The sequence below is a fragment of the Podarcis filfolensis genome (assembly GCF_964270895.1).
Source record: "Podarcis filfolensis genome assembly, chromosome: 8".
NCBI lineage: Eukaryota > Metazoa > Chordata > Lepidosauria > Squamata > Lacertidae > Podarcis > Podarcis filfolensis.
Genome location: NC_139611.1, coordinates 61,200,053 through 61,221,137, shown reverse-complemented (window position 1 = coordinate 61,221,137; position 21,085 = coordinate 61,200,053). Strand labels below are relative to the sequence as shown.

At 43.7% G+C, this 21,085-nt stretch overlaps 1 long non-coding RNA gene across 1 annotated transcript in view; it reads right to left on the bottom strand.

Annotated features, from left to right (window-relative positions):
- Window positions 1-4,651: 4,651 nt before the first annotated feature.
- LOC310767985 overlaps window positions 4,652-21,085 on the bottom strand; it is a 52,561-nt gene continuing 36,127 nt past the window's right edge. The window contains exons 5-6 of the long non-coding RNA XR_014551140.1: window positions 18,072-18,172; window positions 4,652-4,895 (exon numbers count right to left, since the gene is read on the bottom strand). This is a non-coding gene — a long non-coding RNA (uncharacterized lncRNA). The remainder of the gene's footprint in view (window positions 4,896-18,071; window positions 18,173-21,085) is intronic.

The following is a 21,085-nucleotide window of genomic DNA, read 5'->3' as shown; positions in this document are numbered from 1 at the left end:
GTAAAGTGTGACAAGCTCGACCAAACCTGTCCTTCTCTCCTCAGTGGCGCCTGGGTTTTCTAGGCTGGGGCAAGGAACCTGTGGCCCTTCAGAGGTCTTTGATTCCTTACCGGGCATTTACCATAAGGTACTACAGCAGGTTAGAATAATATAATATAAAGCAAATGTATTTATTCCATTTATATCCAATACCATTCCTCCAAAGAGCTCAATATAACATGAATGGTTCTCCTCTTCATTTTATCCTCACAACAACCCTGTGAAGTAAGGTATGTTGGCAGACTGTGACTGGCCCAAGATCACCCACTAAGTTTTGTGGCTGAGCAGGGATTTGAACCCTGGACCCCCAGGTCCCAGATCCAGAACTCTTAACCACTACATCACAATGGCTCAAATAAAACCATTACAGCTATTTTTTAAAAAAAACAAACACACACACACACACACATTCCAAATGGAGCAGAACAATATAAATTATATCATATCAAATAAATACAGATGCCCAGAGTTCTTTGGGATAAGCCATGATAGTTTTTCAAAGAGTTTTTAAAACTGTAGTTTGGCTGTAACAGCAGTAACTCAGATTCAAGTCACACCTCTGCGAATAACATTTCTTCAGTTCTTAAACAAATATGAACAACAAGAAATAAACCTTACAGGGTAGTGAGGCCAAACACTGGGAAGTACTTTTGATTTTTCTAAATCACATGTATAATTGCCACTTTATAAATTCTCTCTGTTGTGCCTTTAACAGGAACCTAATATAAATTTAATAAAGCCCCTCCCCCCCAAAAAACTTGATCTGCATGCCAGGAAAAGCTTCACCTGACAAATTTCCATGTCAAGCTGCTATTAAGGGCAGTTAAAATGTCCTTTGTCTCTCCTCTCTTCTTTTCGCTCCCCTGCTCTTTATGTTGCCACTGTTTTTAACTGGCCCTGTTCCTGTGCTTCTAAAAGCAGCTTACATTCAGCAGATGAAGCTTCCCCCAATTAGCTCCGTGCTGCAATAAACTTAGCCTGATAAATTGATGTGTGTAGGATGCTGTTAAAGGTGTAGGAGCGACGCTCCTGGAAAAGGTGACAAATGACTGTATTCCCAACCCATACTGTTTTTCTCTTCCACTTTCAAACTGAAATTTTTTTGCTTACGTAAAAAAAGACATGCTCCTGCCTCCTCAAGTTTACATTTGCTCAGCAGAGTGCCATGCACATTGATGGTTATAAAATACAACCATATAAAATATCACATATAGATCACATTTGGATAGCATTTATTTCCTGAAATTTTTCCAGTTGTGTACAGCTTTCAGAAGCGAGACTGCCTTTTTGGATGCAGAGTTAGAACAGAAGTGGAATGTTCCGGATATTCCCATCATCACCTTGATCCCTTTTCTGCCTCTAGTAGCCTCAGCTCATTTAACTTCAGCAAGAGGGGCCTGGCCCTCTGTTTTAGTTGGCCACTATATTAACGTATTATTTTTGTGTATGAATTAACCGAGATGTCTTGTTGACAGGTGTTCCCTGCAAGGCTCATCCATCCATCCTCCCCAGGCCCCTGTTACTTTTGGACAGATTGGGCCTCACTCCTCCTGCAGGATCAACAAAAAGAGCTATGACTGAGCTCCAGGAAACTATGAATGAATGAAGGTGCCAGGGATAGCATTCAAGGATCAGCTGTCAAAAAACAGTGTGCAGTGGGATCATCTAGCACTCCATACACCTCAATCTTGTCTCCCTTTCCACCTTCACAGACAGATGTTGATCCAACCCATCTGTTGCTCACATATAATTATTTAAAAGGGGAGAAAATGAAAGTACTGTACAGATTTACACAATGCGTGAGTATTTTTTAAAAAAACTACCCAAGTAAATATGAATGCAGATAACTCACAATTTATATACTTTTAACTTGTGTGATTTCAACTTTATGCGGCTGAAGGCTGGCTGGTTGAAATCACACAAATTAAATGCATGGAAGGAGGAGAGCTTAAAAGTTATTTTTATGCAGGGTCGTCCCAGTGTGGAAAGAGCTTTAAAGGTCTCAGGATTGCTTACTGGGCTCTGAGGGAGATCATGAGACAGTCTCTCAGAGCTCAGTAAGACCCATTAGGTGTGCTGGCTCCATAAGGTAAAATTGCTTGTGTGGGGGCAGTTCCAAAGGGGTGGCTACCTCCCCATGTAAATTTTAGTTTTATACAATACACTAGTTTCTATACACACTCACACACACCTGTCTGTCCTCCATCCTAGTAGGCCAGAGGCATTATCAGAGTTTGAGAACACATTCTAGCCAGGATACACGTGGCCCCCAGGCAGTCTCTCATTCAGGCAGGTTTGGGGTTGGTCAGTGCCTTCAGTACATACCCTGGAACATTCTCTTAGTTACACTGGAATTTGGGGGAAGTGAGATGTAAAGGCAAGCTCTTACCATCAGAAAGTTCTCCTTCATGTTTACCTGGAATCTCTTTTCTTGTTTTTTTTTAATCCATTGATTCAACTCCTACCCTCTAGAGCAGCAGAAAAAAAGCTTGCTCCATCATCCATGTGACAGCCTTTCAAATATTTGAAGATGGCTATCATAATTCCTCTTAGTCTCTTCTTATCCAAGCTAAACACACCCAACTCCCTCAACAGTTCTTCATAAGGCTTGCTTTCCAAACCCTTGATCATCTTTGTTGCCCTCCTCTGCACACATTCCAGCTTGTCAATATCCTTAATTGACTGTGGTGCTCAGAACTGGACACAGGACTCCAGGTGCGGCCTGACCAAGGCAGAATAAAGTCCTACTCAGGGCCGGCCCACCCATGAGGAAACTGCTGTCACTGCTTTGCGCCACTTCAAGTGGTGAAATGGGATGTGCTGGCTCTGGCATTACTATTACTTCCTTTGCTCTGGACATTATACTTCTGTTGATACAACCTAGAGTTGTATTAGCTTCTTTTGCTGCTGCATCACAGTGTTGACTCCTGCTAAGCTACATTTAGGGTCCAAGCACTGCAAGTAAATAAACACAGTGAAGGAACATCAGCAAGACCCCCAGAGACTATGGTACCATCTTAGACCAGAGGACCATGATGGCAAGCAGAGCCCCAGGAATATGCCTCAAATTCAGCCAGAATTTGTACTTTTCAGAGGCCCTGGACACAAACTGTGAAACTTTATTATGATACAGTCCTCTAGTGTAGGAAACCGCAGAGTGGATGCAATACAAGCAGAGTTGCTTGGCAACAAAGGCACCCTTAATATGTGAAAATGAAACCATAACACATACAAAAGGCACACAGACTATTGTTGGCATGTATGTAGGAGAATGTAATAAGAGGAAAGTTAACAGCCTGGAGCAGCTAAATTGTACACACAAAGAAGTAACGGTATGGATCAGGTGTTAGAAGTGTCCCTGTGGCATACCTTGTAGAACAGTGATGGCGCCACCATCCATAGGTTGACACTGCTGCATCTTAGCATTGCAACTAGAAGCTAAAATGGACAAGCAGGAGCCAGCCAGGCCATAGCATGGATGTAAAGCATCTGCTTTCAATGCAGAATCACAAAATCACAGCATTGTAGGGTTGGAAGGGACACCAAAGGTCATAGAGTCCAACCCCTTGCAATACAGGAACGAAGGTCCCAGGTTCAGTTTCCAGCATCTCCATTTTTTGTTTGCTTGTAAGTCGCTTGGGTTACCTTGGGCAAGAAAAAACAGCTAACAAATTTAATGAATAATAATAATGCAGAACTGGAACAGCAGTGGCTGGTCCATTAAGGCAAATGTGCCACTGCCCCACCAACCACAGGCTGCCATCAGTCAGTCCCTGCCTGCCTTCTTACTTGCAATTGATCCAGGGGGTGTCACTGCCTGTCTTCCTTCTCCTCCATCTCAGTGTTGTCCCTTGTAGAACTAAGCAGGAAGAAGGATGGGTGAAACAGTAAAATAAGCTAGCTCTGGCTATCATTAGCTCTGGTTCCACCTACCGCTGGCCTCCCTGCCTTCTGACCCTTGCTCTCAGTTCCCACTGGGCTGGGAGAGACTCGTCTGAAACCCTGGAGAGCAGCTGCCAGTCAATGAAGGCAAAAATGAGCTGAATTGACCAATGGTCTGACTCAGTATAAATCAACTTCCTATCTTGCTACGATGTAATATGTTGGCCAGCTATACCATGTCATACCTTACACAGGGAGCAGGGAAGACTGGATGGATAAATTCTCATCACAAAACATGTTCCCTTCTGTGTGTCATGACAGTTGCATGTGTGTAGGAAGGGTGAATGGGATATTGCATGGGGCAGCATTCAAACATTTGATCCCTCCCCATCTGGCAGGCTGAACTTGTACAGCTCACTGACAGGTAAATCACATGTAGCTTCTGTTCATTTGCTTGAGCTTCCAGTCAGTGACACAGAAGCTGAATTGTTAAATCACCTTCTTAATGATGCACATCTGTCAATTGCCCAAATATGAAAAACATTGCCTGAAATTAACGCCTCATTGTGATGGAGTAATATATGGAAAATTGCATTACATGAAAAGCTTAGCACGTAACACCTTTTTTTTTTGAAAGGAAAAACAAAGGTAACTTCTTTTGTCTCAGTTTGGTGAGATTTTATTAAATACATAAAAAAAGAAAATTTACATTTGTCTCTTCCACAAGTCTCAAGAGAAAGTTGGGATAAGTAACACCTAATTGGTTGGAAAAAATTTCTTGATGTAATATAGAGCCTTTTATTCTTGGTACTCCTTGTGCCTCTGAAGGTTTCAGTTATAGGTTTATGTTTCTGTATCTCTTGCAAGTCATGTGCACCAAACTTCTTGTTCTCTCATTTCTTATGACAGTACTCTCCAGTTACTTGTCTGTGGCTTATCGCAAATATCCGAATAATCAGCTTTGTCATTTCTTCCTGTGAATGTAATATCCAATGCCAGCCTAGGTTTAGTTTGGATAGGTTTTTATGTGTTTGTCTCATGAATTTCTACTTTGGTAATTGGGTTATGTGGATAAAATCCAATAAAAATACTTCTTTTTTTAAAAAAGCTGATTAATAAGATGAAGCAGAGTGGAGTAGCAGACTTGGCTGTTGTGTGCTTCCACATCACTCGAAAGGACTTTCAGCCACCCTGCGTCAGTGTAGCACAGTTGCCCTCTGCAGGCGTTCAAAGAGAGCATGTGCAAGTCCCACTATCAACATCTCCATCCCAAAAGGAGATCTTTTTATATGAAGGGATCTTATAGCTGCACTCTGCTCAAAGCAGGGGAAGCCTTTGTACAATCAGAAATTATTAGGGTTCACGATTGTGCAGGGACTTAATCCAAATCCATTTGGAAGCTTCATTCCCACTCGATGCAGGAAGATCTGGGTGGTATATTTTATTAATCCATTTATTTTTGAACTTACATGTTGCCCTTCCTCCCAAAGGAGCTCCGGGACAGCAAACAGTGATAGAACAATCAAAGCATCTAAAAAAATTACAGATGTAGACTGGGAAAGATCACTGCTTAAAAGGCTTGTTCAAAAGAAAGGCCTTCAATGGTTGCTGAAAGGACAACAGTCTAATATTTAATGCAAGGGAATTCCAAAGATGGTGCCACCACACCAAAGGCCCAATTCCTACACTGCAGAAAGGAGCTCTTGATAAGATGCTATCTGCAGGAGGTCCTCATCTGCAGAGCAGAGTGAGTGACTGGGTATAGAAGAGGTGAGATGATATTTTAGAAACATATGAGGCAGGGAAGTTGGTGATGGGGCTGGTGAATACAACCACTGCACCTACCTACCTGCACCTCTACCTACCCACGTTGCTTGAGTAGGGATGCTGTTGGAATTCATCTCCAAAACCGCTGGTCTTACAAGCAGGTGACGGAGCATTTAGGGAGTGAAACTTGCCACTTACCCACAGGTCTAGCTGTGTCACATCCACTAGTGTGGATGAAATATAGCCGGATGTACCTATGCAAACAGTTGTATACCTGCAGAAGTTGCAAGTCCACATGAACGTTGCAGCAGAACAGCAAATGACTGCCTAGAACTAAAAGACACCATTCATGAAGAACCTAAGCTCTTTTTGAAGCCATCGAAGCAAGCAGCATTTACCACATCTGGTGGCAGTGAGTTCTATAAGTTAAAAATGTGTTTGAATATATACTTCCTTTTTCCTCTTGAGATCCTGCTCCTAATCTACCTCACTCTGTAGCACAGAGTTCTAATACTATGAGAAAGACAAATTTTACATTTTACAACTTTACACACAGCTTATAGTTTTGTAACTCCCTACCATCTCGCCTTTCTCATTTCCCCCTAAATGTCAAAGCTACAGAAGTTTTAGACCAGAAATGGGGAACTTGTTGCCCTTCAGATGTTATTGGACTCCAGCTCCCATCAGCCCCCAACAAACATTGCCAGGGGTCAGGAATGGTGAGAGTTGTAGTCTAGCAATGTCTGGAGGGGATCAAACCAGCAACCTTGGTGTTATCTGCACCATGCTCTAACCAACTGAGCTATGCAGCTGACTTGTAGCCCAGCAATATCTGGAAGGTGACAGGTTCTCTATTTGAGAATGTTATCATTTATATGTCTGGGGAATATTTGTGAACGTTGCAATATGTTCTGAGTAAAACAGGCGCTGGTTTATATTTTTGTAATTGTGTTGTACTTCAACATATAGTGTAAAACAAGCGAGCTGCACAATGTGCAATTAACTTCAGTTTACCAAAATGATGGGAAACAAAACATTTTTATACAAGGGAATCATTTTAGCTCTAGGGGGACACTTTGTAAGGAAAGGCATTTGGTTGTACTCAACAGCACAGCCTTTGCCAGCCTTTTGCCCTCCAGATGTTTTGGACTTCAGCTCCCATGAACAAAGGCTGACTGGCACTGATGGAAGCTGTCGTCCAAAACATCTGGAGGGAAACAGGTTGGCAATGGTGCCTGCTAAAGCTCTTTTTGTTTACAGAAGCCTCCCCAGACGTAGGCCTGTAGTATCTAAATTCTACTCAAAGTAGACCCACTGAAGTTACTCAGTGTAAGTTAGTCATATCCATTGCTTTCAATGGGTCTATGTGGAGCAGGACTAGCCTTGGATACAATCCACATATTTTTATCATGCACATTTGTTTTTTAAAATCTGTTTATTTTTATGTCTGTTTTTAAAGTCTGTTTTTATGGTTATTCTTAATGAATATTTTATGCAATTTTATGTAAACCCGTTAGATATTTTCTCTTGATTAAGCACTACATAAATCTTGCTAAATAAACAGAGAATAAAATGCTTCTACTCATGCTAGCCAGAGCACCCAAATTTCATGAATCCCTCCTCCCCATCTATTACAGCCCTCCACATTATGCGAGACAGACACACACACACATACACGCACACACACACACACACAGAGAGAGAGAGAGAGAGAGAGAGAGAGAGAGAGAGAGAGAGAGAGAGAGAGAGAGAGAGAGAGAGAGAGAGAGAGAGAGAGAGTGAGTATTCTCTGGAAATTCCATAGCTGTTGCATTTACCCAGGTTTGGTTTACTATAGGAAATGAGGTCACTGGAAGTTTATTGCCATTCTGTAATATGTGTTGGACGTATACATTTTAAAAACTGTGATTGACAATCAAATCTACTGCCCCACATCAGAACTTCAGACAGAGACAGCTGCCCTCCCCAGATGCTTACAGAACCCCATACTCAGCTCTCCTCCCTGTCTCTCTCTCAATCTTTATGAGAAAGATTTCCCTTATTTTTCACACACAGACCTAGGGAGCAATCCTATGAGTAAGAAGCTGGTGTAAAGCAAGCCGGTGTAAGTTAAGTAAAGGTAAAGGGACCCCTGACCATTAGGTCCAATCGTGGCCGACTCTGGGGTTGCGGCGCTCATCTCGCTTTATTGGCCAAGGGAGCCGGCGTACAGCTTCCAGTTCATGTGGCCAGCATGACTAAGCTGCTTCTGGCGAACCAGAGCAGCTCATGGAAACGCCGTTTACCTTCCCACTGGAGCGGTACTTATTTATCTACTTGCACTGGCGTGCTTTCAAACTGCTAGGTTGGCAAGAGCAGGGACTGAGCAACGGGAGCTCACCCCATCGCGGGGATTCGAACCGATGACCTTCTGATCGGCAAGTACTAGGCTCTGTGGTTTAACCCACAGCACCACCCGTAAGCAGGTATAAAATTGCACAAGATCAAAATCCCATTCAGCAGCAGAAATCAAAATCCCATTCTGACTAAGTCAGGGAGGGGCTGGGGAAACAACCTTTAAAATAGGGTTGTAAGACAGGTTAATGAGTCACGTGACCAAGCCTACCATGCCACTTTTGGAGGTCTTACACCAGCCTTGGCTGATCTCCAACTGAGTTAGTGTGAATAAGTTAAGGGTGGTGGGAATTGTAGCTCTCATACCCTCCAACACATTGAAGCCAATATATGGGACACCATCTTCCCAGACACCATCTTCCCATTTTTTATCATGAGAGCATGGCACCTGTTTTGGTTGCTGTGATCTCATGATTTTGCACCATGGTTCCCCCCCAAAAAAAGCAGTTTGGGGGGGCAAAGCCCAAAACACACATTTTGGGGCACCACACAAGATCACTGCTCACCAAAAAGCGTTTTTCTCAGGGGAGAATCATGCAGTGAAATTGCGAGAGATCACAGCAACCAAAATGTCTGCTGTTCTCTCACGATAATCAATTGGATGTCCTGATATTTCTGAGACACTTGTGGGGTATGAGCTTTGTGTGGGGCAAACTACAGTTTCCAAGATTCTTTGGGAGAAATCATGTGCTTTGAATGTGCTTCAAATGTATGGTGAGTATGTAGATTGTGGTTGGCTTTTCTCAAGAAGCATTCTTCTAAGTATTCTGAACTATTAACATTCCTCCATCAAATCCAAGACTCTGCCCAGGTACTGCTTTAAGGCAAACCCACAGCAATATCTTGATGCACCGAAATCCAATAAAACCCATAACATGCAACAGAATTGTGTTTTCTGAATTGCGTTCAGCTAATTCCATTATAAACTTTGCAGATCACATGTATCACATCTCAAAGTAGTCCTTATCCTTTGCAAACACAGAGTTTTGAAAGCACATTTCAACACCATGGCTCAAGAGTTAACACTGCTATAATTACAATACTTAACACCTATAGAATGCTTTCCCCGAGGGTTCGAATAGATTCATAACCACCATCTCAATAATCCTCACAATAGCTTCATATTTATAGGCAAGACTTGAAGAGATTTGTGGTTTGCTTAAAATCCAACCAGTGCATTCAGTAACTGAAGGGAAGGGAGGTTTGAACTGGGACTTGCTGGCTTACTGTACACACACTTGGCCACTATGCTGGACCACCTTCCTTTTGCAAAATGCGGCCCAATCCTGCGCATGTTTACCTGGAAGTAAGTGAAGTGGATTAAACTGGACTTCCTCTCATACACAGGATCATTTACCCACATAGAAAGAGCTGTCTTCTTATGGGAATGGAAGGAAGGTTACGTCCTAAGGCTGGGCGTCTCCTCTTCAGAGTGGGAGAGCTGGCAAGTCCTGGTTCCTGGAACAGGCTCTCTGGCTTTAGAATCCCTCTTGGCCTGTGAGGATTGCCAAGCCCATCTAGTAAGTTGCTGTGCCCAGCCGGGGTCCCTGGCTTCAACCTCTGGCCTGCCATGACCCCACATCTGACTTGACTCCACCACTTGGCACAGACTGAATCTGATCCGCTTTCTGCTTATCCATGCCTGGGTGGGCCAAATCCTGCGAGCGAGTGCTGCACCCAAGCTCAGCATGTGGCACCACTTCCTTTCACGTTTTTTAGCTGTTGACAGGTATGCACGGAGGAATGGAGGCGAGCCCAGCTTCCTGGTCTGTTTCCCACTCTGGAGCAACACTAAAAGCATGAAGCAAAGCATCCTCAACCGCTGCGTGCCAAGCATTGCCCGTGGCAAGAAGATTAATGGGTGGGCTTTGGGAGAGCACTTAAAAGAAGAAGCAGTGGGATTAACAGGGATTTAAGGAGCCCAGACACTGTTGCCAGTGAGCAGCTGATATGTAGCCGGTGGCTCACAACCTCCGTTTTCCAAGAAATGTTGCAGCGGGGTTGTTTGACAAGGAAAGGACTAAAGGTTTTGTGTGTGGTTGTGCTTTTGGAGGGGAGGGAGAGACTGGGGGTGCTTCCAAGACAGGGGCTTAATCTGCAAACGTGTTGTTGAGATGTCGCCAAGGAGTCATTGGCAACAGTCATTGGATTTTCCCTGCAAAGGGTAAATTGGATTACATTTTGGGAGGGGGGGGCAATGCAGACTGCCATTTTTGATGTTGTTGTAGACACTGCTAGGTGAATATGTCACTTTTCGTTTTTCACTTTCCAGTTCTCCACATTTCTATATCAATTCATGATATTATTTTTTTAAAAAAATCATCAGCATTTTAGTGTAAATTACTCCCAATGTACACATTTTTGTATGTATTTTTTCCTAATATACAAACATTTGCAAAATGATTTCCCCTAGTATAATGCATTTTTGTATACTACTGTATTTGCACTAATATATGCACACTACATGCATTTTGGATACATTAATTACTTGGCTGTAGAACTGCACTGCAAAATTTGGAGAAGTGCAAATTTTGAAGGATAATTGCATTTCACTTTGTGTATGCTTTTGGAAACAGCAAATTAGGTAAGTTCAGAATTTTTTTACATTTCATTAAATGTATACACAGCTTGATTGTAACAAATCATCCTCATCCTCATCCTCATAATCTCACAGTGGTTTACAAAAAAAATGCCACCTGAACTGAATCCCTCCCCTGCCCCTATCTCTAGTGGTGGCTGCTTGGTGACTTGCTTTGACTTAGACCTGGGGCTCCCCCTGCCCTGATGGCTTTTGTTTAATAACCATGTGCAGTTTTCTTTCTTGGTCACTGTGGTTCTTTATCTCCATATCTCTGCTGGGGAGAGGGTTCCAGAGTTCTGGACCTCTGTTAGGCTGTCTTGATGTATTAGAAAATTAGGAAAAGCATTCTCCCAATGCTACTTCTATGGACTTAGATCCAAAGGCAGGATTGGAACCAGTGCCCCCAATTCCCATTCCCCAGAGCCAGTCCAGGAGGATAACATGGTCGATGGTATCAAAAGCCAACGAGAGATCCATAAGCAAGAGCAAAGTTGCACTCCTCTTGCCCTGCTCCCTGCAAAGGGTAACCAAGAGCCACTCAGTTCTTCCAAGGCCAGGCCTGAACCCAGATCGGAATGGATCTAAATAATCTGTGTCACCCAGGAAAACTACCCTGGGATCACCTTGATATGTTGAAGAGTGGTCTATGAATGTGAAAATAGTAATAATAGATAAATTTATCAGGGATCCATGCCAACTGTCTTCTTGCCATGAGCGGCAATTGGAACTGCTGTATTTAATGGCCACAAGCTGCTCAGCACCAATTGCTTATGACCACGAGAGAGAGAAGGCTGCTGTGTCTTCGAGCCTCTGCTTATGGGATTCCCAGAAACCTTTTGGTTGCCTCCTGTTGAATAGGAAACAGGATGCTAGGCTAGCTGGACCTTCGCTCAGATCCAGCACAGCTTTCATTATCTTCTTGCTGAGTTTGTGAACATACGTATGCAAGGAGGAACACACAGCACATGTCATTGTGGAGTTTTACAGCTCTTGGCTTGAAGGTCCAGAGCGCTAATCTAGGCTACCATTTTTGCTTCTATAACAAATTCCCAATCCTGCTTCCTGTCCTCCAGCTTGAACCATTAGATCAGAGGCCACAAACATCACATCCACAGGAGCCACTGTGTTGGCCAGTATCTCCTATGGGTGCTTGCAGAAAGTCTTGGTAAATATCCCTCAGAAATCCACAGTACAAAAGAACAGTTTCTGTTTGCACTGGCTCTGCTTCTTGTACATTGAGCATGCCCCTTCAGACATGCTCACATATATCTGGGTGCCAGAATGGGAAACCCACCTTCCCTTCAATTTTGAACCATTGATCGGTGAAAAGAATTTCTCTCTGGCTTACATACACTATGCATTTAAAGGAATATCATACCACTTTAAACAGTTAAGAATTCTTGGAATTTTAGTTTGCTAAGGGTGCTGAGAATTGTTAGGAGACCCTTATTCTAAGGTTACCAGATTTTTTTCCAATGAATCTGGGGACAATTTTCAACTTCCGTAAGAATGATAGGATTTTGTCAGGGGAATGATTTGTAAATCCGGAGACTGTCCCCGGGAAACGGGGACATTAGGTAAGCTTACCTTATTCTCTTCACAGAACTGCAGTTCCCATAATTCCCTGGGAAGAGAGGCTGACTGTTAAACCCCTCTGAACAATGCAGCTCTGTGAAAGGAAATGGAGTCTCCTAACAATTCTCAGCACCCTGAACAAACATGCTGTTCCTAGGATTCTTTAGGTGAAGGGATGACTGTTAAAGTGGTATGATAGTGCTTTAAAAGTATGGTGCGGATATGGCCACAGTCAGTGAGTGTGGCCTTGACTGATTTGGTTGCCATTTTGTGATATGCCATGCCCCCATGGCAGCCATTTTTTAACTAGTGCCCATGACACTTTCTAAAACTTCCAAGTGTGTCTACAGTCCCAAATTGCATTGCCAACACCTGCACTAGATCATGAAAGACTTCTGCTTGAGAACCTCTGTCTTTCTTCTTCTGCCACCATCAAGAAGAGAAGGCAGAATCTCACCCTAAAGACCACCCATGCAGTATGCATTATTTTTATAAGCTCTCAAAAACATCTTGATCTCCCAGTAGAGGACCACAAAAGTAACTGGAGCTTTCTCAGTGCTTGGAGAATGCCCAATGAGAAGAGTTTGGTACGATGAACGTTCAAGATATTTGACAGATTCCTCAGGCGCATATAAAATTCCTGACACTGTTGCTCTTCAGCCCAAGAATGTATAACCCACCCACCCTGCTGCCCTGTCCGCTGGTGGATGCCAGGGGTACACGCTCCAAATTTGCATTTTGCAGGCATTAACACGACAAGCCGGTGTGCTTTGCAAAACAAAAAACAAAAAAAACGTTGTCGAGAAGTAATCCTTTTGGCACAACCCTCTTCAAATCTACCCTCTCCCTTTGAACAATTTTGGCGAGGGAAAGGTTTATTTATCTTGGCAAGCCCTTTACCTCCTTCAGCATCTGCATGTAAAATAACAAGACTCCTTTAAAGATTTCTAAACCCTGCAAACAGCTACGCCTCAGGTGGAAACAAGTTAGGGCAAAGGGGCACCTCCTAAGTCAACACCACTTTAATGAGGAGCACAATGTCATGCCCTCTCCATCACGAACAGATTGCTGTAGGGGGGATAGTGCTGCTGCAGCAGCTCACACCATCTGCTCTGTATTACAGCTTTCCTCAACCTGGTGCCTACTAGATGTTTTAGACTACACCTCCCATCAGCCCCAGCTGTCATGGGTCCCTACGGGCTGGCCTGATGCAATATGATTCTGGGAAGGGGGCCAGCGGGATCAGAAAGACCATGCCAGAGCCCCAGGGGCCCAAGGAACCACTTGGGGGAAGGATCCTGGGGAAGTTCCTAGTGGGGGAGCTTCTCTTCATCCCATCCTGCCTCTCCATCAGTCACCCAGGCATGCCTCTGCCTCCAGAGTTGCCAGGGACTGCTTCTGACTCAAGACACCCTGCTTGTTAGGCCAAGCCTGCCTCCAGAGCTACCAGAAGCTGCCTCTGGCTCAGCTTCTGAGAAGGAAGCTGTCACCTTTTCCACCCCATCTGCTTCAGAGAAGTCGCTAACACCTCAATTGCAACAGAGTCCTGCTTGCTGCACCAATCCCAATATAACAGGATCACAGAGGCCGCATCACTTTTTCTTAAGAGTGCTGTACCAACACATGAAACGGGAAGGTTTTGGACCAGTCACATTTTTCTGCAAGTCTTGGCATTTCCTGAAGCATGCAAGAAAGGCACCATCGCTAATCACCCTCCTGCCTCCCCTCCCCATCTCTCGTGTTGTGAACAGACAAGCATTGCCTAGATGGAAAGTGCAAAAGTCCTTCTTCCCAGTCCAGTCTACTCACAAATCAGCTGGCTGTGAGTGACAGCTTAAGTGACCAATAGAAGCCTTTGGAATAAATAAATATATAAACAAATCTAAACCAGATTTCCCAGGAATTAGGCCGTAGGATATTTGCTTGAAATAGCTCTGGTATAATTCAAAGAAGTAGGTGCTGACAGGAATAGCAAATGTACAAAGCAAAGAATCTCCTTTCCTTTCCTTATTTTTTGCCTATTTGACGATCTCCTCGTCAGTTTGCTGAAGAGCATTACAATGAACTGAATCTCTGGCATGGTACATGGTCAGAAGCCTTTGGCTGGCTGTAGCAGCTAACGTCTTACAGCACTAGAGAATAACAACCTCCTATTTTCCTCTCATCCTGCAAGCATCCCCACAGAAGCAAAGGGTGAAGGGTGATGCCAGAGCTGGAATGGAACTCCTGATGGACTGTAGCACCTATCAGTCAGAATCAACAGCTGCTACAGATAGCCAGAGGCTTTTGCAATGGTATCTATTTTCCAGGTTATATTTTATGGTCCCTGCCCCAAGTAAATCATTGTCACTACTTTTTTTCCTGTCACCGATGTTTTAGTACAATTTTGTTAATGTGAATTTGCTAGTGTTGTCTTGTTTCAGAGTTCTTCTCCCTCCTTAGGGTCTCTTGCAAGTTTAAGACCAAAGGGGGAAATGGCTCCACCTTGCATGTAGTGCACATCAGTGTTAAAAATCCATGCACATGAACACTAATGCACCGTTCTATGCAGCACCAACCCTGATACTTCACATACAGTCTACAGCTGCTGAGCAACCTTTTAAACCAGGCATCCCCAAACTCAGCCCTCCAGATGTTTTGGGACTACAACTCCCTTCATCTTCAGCTAACAATATCAGTGGTCAGGGATGAGGGGAATTGTAGTCCCCAAACATCTGGAGGGCCAAGTTTGGGGATGCCTGGTTTAAACTGTTGATAGCAGATAAAGGGGAACATAATCGATAACATGTCATTTGTGGACTTAAAACAACAACAGTGAATACCAATAGTATTTGCTGGATTGATTTCCATTCCAAACATGGAATGAACAAGCAAACTTTGGCAATTTCCATTTCCTATGGAATTCTTCAACACCTCTACTCCCAAGTCCACATTTGAAAGCTGACAGCATCCTCCTCCCTTGTCTCTCACATGCCAACCACTGGTACCTCCATATGGAGGCCTACATGAGCTATTGGTCTGCGGTGGGTGGGGGAACCTTTATCAGCCTGAGGGGGGCATTTTCTTCTAAACAATCTTGCAGTGGGCACATGTTTAGGGTAAGTGGAATGATTGATGTAAATTTTAAATATGTATAGTAGAGTAGCTTCTATACACATTGGTATACCTCCTCTCTATCCTCCATCTGGGCAAGCAGGAGGCATTATCAGAGTTCAAAGACATTTTGTTGGCGTGGGTCTGTCTTGGGAGGCAATGCAGGAGTGTGCCTTTGGGGGTGAAGTCAAACTGTTGTTAGGTTACACCTGCTGTGGCTGTAGAGACCAACACAAGAAAGACATGTTTTGTCGCAGCTGGGGCAGATTAAGGCAACCCATTGTGCTGTTGGAGGTTCACCATGGGGTTTCTTCTCTCTGTACTCCTCCCAGTGGTCATTCCTCTTCTGGTCATTGCTGTGGATGCACGGCCTGTCTGTCTGTCTCCAGGTACTGTGGTCATCTGCAAGCGATTCACGCATGGCAAAGTTGATGTTGCCAACCTTCAGACATATTGCAGCAAGGCAAAAACACTGATGCAGGGTAAAAAACAGGGCCGATGAGTGGTGTGATCCTGGGCTCAGGTTTCCCACCTTTGGCCTAGGATGACATCGGAACAAGCTCTTCAGATTTGTCGCCCAGCCAGCAAGTTTTCAGCCATTTTTTCCCATGGGAAACCATTTGGAATGCAAAAGAAATTTGTGAGCATTAAAAATAATTTAAGTCACTTAATTGTCATTTTTTGGCAAGAAGAAAGAAATGTTAAAACCCCAAGCTTGTGTTTTCTGGCTTGGACAGAAGATTGTGCTGAAATCTTTGTTCTTACTTTAGGATTTTTCGTCCTTTGAAATGTTGCCCTTAAAATAAATATTGGTACTTTGTCAACATAAGTTGTTGAGAGGCTCTTACAGACTTTGGAAGATGCCATACATTATTGACATTTCTATCATACCCTTTTTTTCAAGGAGCTTAGAGCAGCACACAAGGAGTTACCCCATTATATCATCACAACAAGCTTATGTATTAAGGTTAGAGTCTCCAAGGTCACCCAGGAGCATATATTTTAGCATGTCTCCCCATATATATTAAATAAACACCCTAATATTTCTCTCTCTCTCTCTCTCTCTCTCTCTCTCTGTGTGTGTGTGTGTGTGAGAGAGAGAGAGAGAGAGAGAGAGAGGTTTTGCCAGTTGCTGGTTGTTGTCTCTTGATCACGCTCCAGGGTGACAACTCAAGAACTGATCACTAAATCACTAAACCACTAAACTGATTGCTAATTCACATAAATCACCAAACCACGATGCAATAAAACGGAGAGGAATGAAACTATTCAACCAGCTGAAAATACACTGCCACTCCCAGTAAGAGCATTCTCACAGTGTTGAGGGAGAGGAGGGGCCATTTAGATTCCAGATTCAGTCCGCCACCCCACTTCCCCAATCCAGGTTGAATTGTGAGGGCAGGACAGGGATCAGGCAGAAGGAGAATGCTGGTGCAGGATACACTATGAAACTGCCCTATAATTAGGCCATTGGTCCACCTAAGTCAGGGACAACCAGGGTGGTGGCCTCTGGATCCCATTGAACTACATTTCTGATAATCCCTTACCATTGGCGTTGATGCCTAGGATTCATAGGAATTGGAGTCCAACAACATCTGAAGGGCCCCCAGTTCCTCGTCCCCAGTCTATCCCAACTACTCCAGGGGCTTAGGCATAGGTCTTCTCCAGCCTTTAAATGGGGGTGCCAGGAACCAGAAGGGTCTTGACAAGTGGGACAGAGCCACTTTGCTAGCATACTGGCAGGTGGGCTCATGCTGAGAGAAAGAGGGGCAATGTGAGGTTGGTGTGGTGCAAATTCTCTACTGAAGCCAATCCAGCACATTGACACTGTGCTGACTCCCCCACAGCCTTGTCCCTCCCAGTTGGCAACAGCAATGCACCTCCCAGAAAGCTAACTTAGTGGCTCTGCCCCACCTGCTGAGCTGTTCCTGACAGGGTTTTAATTTGGGAGCTTTTGCATGCAAAGCATGAGGTGTGTCACTGAGCTATGAGCCCTCAAGTGCACGGATGTGTGGGGTTCAAATTCAGGCATCAAAAATAAATACTGAGAAAAGGAAATGTAAATGATTCACACTTTCTGTCCCCTGCATCTCACAACATCCAAAGCCATCCTCAGTAAAAAAAAATTAGTTAAAAAGCAGGGCACATCTACTAAACCCAAGTACTTGCGAGTATGAACATGGCTGTAATGAAATAAAAATATTTTCTGTAATGTTCCTATTGAGCCTTGTATAAAGTTACTTTTTGAATATATGCAGGTAGGGATGTTGGAGAATTCTGACAAAAACAGAAGCGGGAATTGGCAATCTTTGCTTATTCGTCCCACGATCAGAATGGAAATGAACCCAGTGAATACAATTGGTATTCACTTTTGTTGCTGTCAGTACACAAACAATTCGTAATTGGTCATGTGTGTCTCCCTCCCCAACACAATTTGCATTGAGTTTTCTTTGAAATGAATGGAGTGGAAGACAAAATGACAATGAAATTTATATAATTAATTACATAATTTACTAAATTTCACCACAGCAGACAGTGAGATGAATAACATGGTTTTTGGCAATAGACAAACTGCAGTGGAATGGAAACAGTGATGCACGCAGTAAATACAGGGTGGTATGTAAAATAATGCCTTCTGACATACCTAGGCGCAGGTGGGCGGTGTGAAACCAGTATTGGATGTCTGTACTATATGCTATATGCAACGGATGCCTTTAAAAGAGAGGGACAGAGACATCACCTTGGCAATTCCATGTCCGGACTGAAGCTTCAGTGTGTGCAAATGGAGAAGGTGGAAACCACAGGTTCCTCATAAAAGAGAGATGTCTGAACTGAAGTAAGCTGAAAAAGGAGGGGTGTATCAAGTAAGCTGGAAAAACATGTCCTCCCTTTCTCTCTGCTTGACTAATTTTACTTAATTCAAACCAGTCACTAGCCTTGAAGGGCCACTTGGGTAGAAAGGAGTTGACTCTGAGGGAACACACATCATTTCAAGACATGTGTCTTCACTTCTTTGGGGAAAGATGGGGCGGGAAGTGGGGAGGCAGGCAATAGGTAGATGGGGGGGGGGGTTGCAATGTTCTTTTGGAAAGCTAGATATATTAACATGGTTCTGGCACATTTCCAGAGTTCCTCAAAGGCAGCCTCTAGGGACAGCAAGACTTTTGCTGGATGTCTCATTTTGTCTACTGACAGACGGCATGACTGGAAATAAATCCACTTACTGGCATATTGTAAAATTCATCACATGCCCAGGGGAACCCTATCCACCCACCCATAAACTTCCTGCTAGCAAATCTGATTCTGGCTTAAGAACAGAGGCTCTGGATTCAAGACAGACTGTTCTAGCTCTCCCAGGCTGTCAGGCAATTCAGTATGCATCAGTACCAGCTCCTGCTCTGTTTCCAGGTGCAAAAGGCAATAACAGGCAGCATGGTGGGGCTAGTGATGGGCAAATACAGCAAGCCTTCAGTTTATGAGGGCACCACCCTTAAAGACAAAATTGTGTATCATCAAAACACATTGGGTGTCAATATCTTTTTTTCCGTGGGAAAAATGTCAAGCGCGTAAAGCTGTATGTGTACAAGTTAAATGCACACAAGTTGCAGGCTCACTATATGTCAATTTCAGTTTCTCACCATTGCTCATTTTTCCAGCATTAAGTTCAGTTATCACATTTCCACATCAGTTTGTGATTTTTCAAAGTTATTCTGAAGATTCATCTGCATTTTAGTAAAAACTTTTCATGAAAATTCACCAGTGTTTTAGCAATAATTTCTCCTAATATACACGTTTTTTGAAAATTTGCAAAGCATATTTCCTAACATTTATATTTCCGTAATGCATGTTATTTTCACTAATATATGCAGTTATTGGCACACTTTCGTTTTGTATATGTGTATCATATACATTACTTTGCTGGACAAATGCACGGTAACATTTGGAGAAGCGCAAATTTCAAAGGATGGTTGTGTTTTGGTTCAAGTATCAGTTTGGAAAGTGTGAATTGCTTGGCTCATGAGGACTTTTTTTTAAAATGGCAAACTGATGTGGAAATGAGGAGAACTAGACATAAGACTGGAAAAATGAGAAACTGAGAGAGCTTGAAGAGTTGTTGTTCTTGTTGTTGTTAATTCTACCCTATGCTTCCTTCTGAAGTTGCCCAGGACAGCAAGCATATACAGTGGTACCTCGGGTGAAGTAATTAATTCGTTCCAGAGGTCCATACTTAACCTGAAACTGTTCTTAACCTGAAGCACCACTTTAACTAATGGGGCCTCCCACAGCTGCCACACCGCCAGAGCACGATTTCTGTTCTCATCCTGAAGCAAAGTTCTTAACCCGAGGTACTATTTCTGGGTTAGCAGAGTCTGTAACCTGAAGCGTATGTAACCCAAGGTACTACTGTAATTAAAACCGTATCATTAAAACTCTTTTAAAAGTTCTAAAAATTGTTTTAAAACAATCACCTTCTCTCTCAGCCAATTATTTTAGGGTTGCCAAGAACCTTATCTCTCCGTCATCAAATGCCTGGGTAAACAGGAATGTTTTTAAATTCCTCCTGGGGTTTAATAATGAGGGAGGACATTCCACAAATGGGGAGATCTTATGTTATGCTATGCTGTTATGGGTCAGCACCAACCAGGCATCCCCAAATGGCAGCACCATCAACAAGTCGTCCTCTGCTGGTCACAGGGTCTAAGATACTGGAGAAGGTGCTTGGATCTCAAGTGATTTAGGGCTTGGCATGCTAGCAAAAACACCTTGATTTGAGTCCTGTAGTTCACTGGCAGCCATCACACATGCTCCCATCAGGCTGCCCGACTTACCAGGCTATCAGATGCATTCTATACTCCCTGAAGCCTCCAGACCATCTTCAAGGGCAGCACCACATACAGCACATTACAGTAGTGCAGACAGGAGGTCGCCAGAACATGGAAAACTGAGGCCAGGCTATCCCAGCCCAAGAACAGTCTAAGCTGGACATAAGCACTTGTACTCACAGAAGCCACCTGAGACTCCAGTGACAAGTTAGAATCCAGGAGTGCTCCCAGAGTAGAAAACCATTCCTTCAGGGGGGAGTGCAACCGCTCTCTGAACATTGTGGGCTTTCAGCCCACAATTAGCAAGCTGGGTGCACACACCACCAATCTCTAGATTTGACCAGAAGACAACTTCTGTAGCCCTTTCCATCACTTTTCCTGGGGTTGCCTGGGGGTGGTGCAGTTAGATCATTTTAGACTCTGGATTCAATAGTCTTCCAGTGGCAGTGGTCATGGCAGGGCTCTTTCAACAGCATTGTGTAATGTTTCATTTAGGTCACAGCCACATTATAAGAGTGCCAGTATACTAGTTTACCATTATACGTCTCCACCCACATCTTTCAGCCCAGACACTGAGGTCCAGCTCTGAGGGCCTTCTGGCGCTTTCATCACTGTGAGAGGTGAGGTAATAGGGAACCAGGCAGAGGGCCTTCTCGGTAGTGGCACCCGCCCTGTGGAATGCCCTCCTGTCAGATGTCAAGGAAATAAACAACTATCTGACTTTTAGAAGACATCTGAAGGCAGCCCTGTTCAGGGAAGTTTTTAATGTTTGATGTTTTATCATGTTTTTAATATTCTGTTGGGAGCCCCCCAGAGTGGCTGGGGAAACCCACCCAGATGGGCGGGGCATAAATAAATAAGTTGTTGTTGTTGTTATTTCAAAACACAGTAAGTCAACCATTTGGTATTGGAAGGGCTGCTGGGTGGGGAC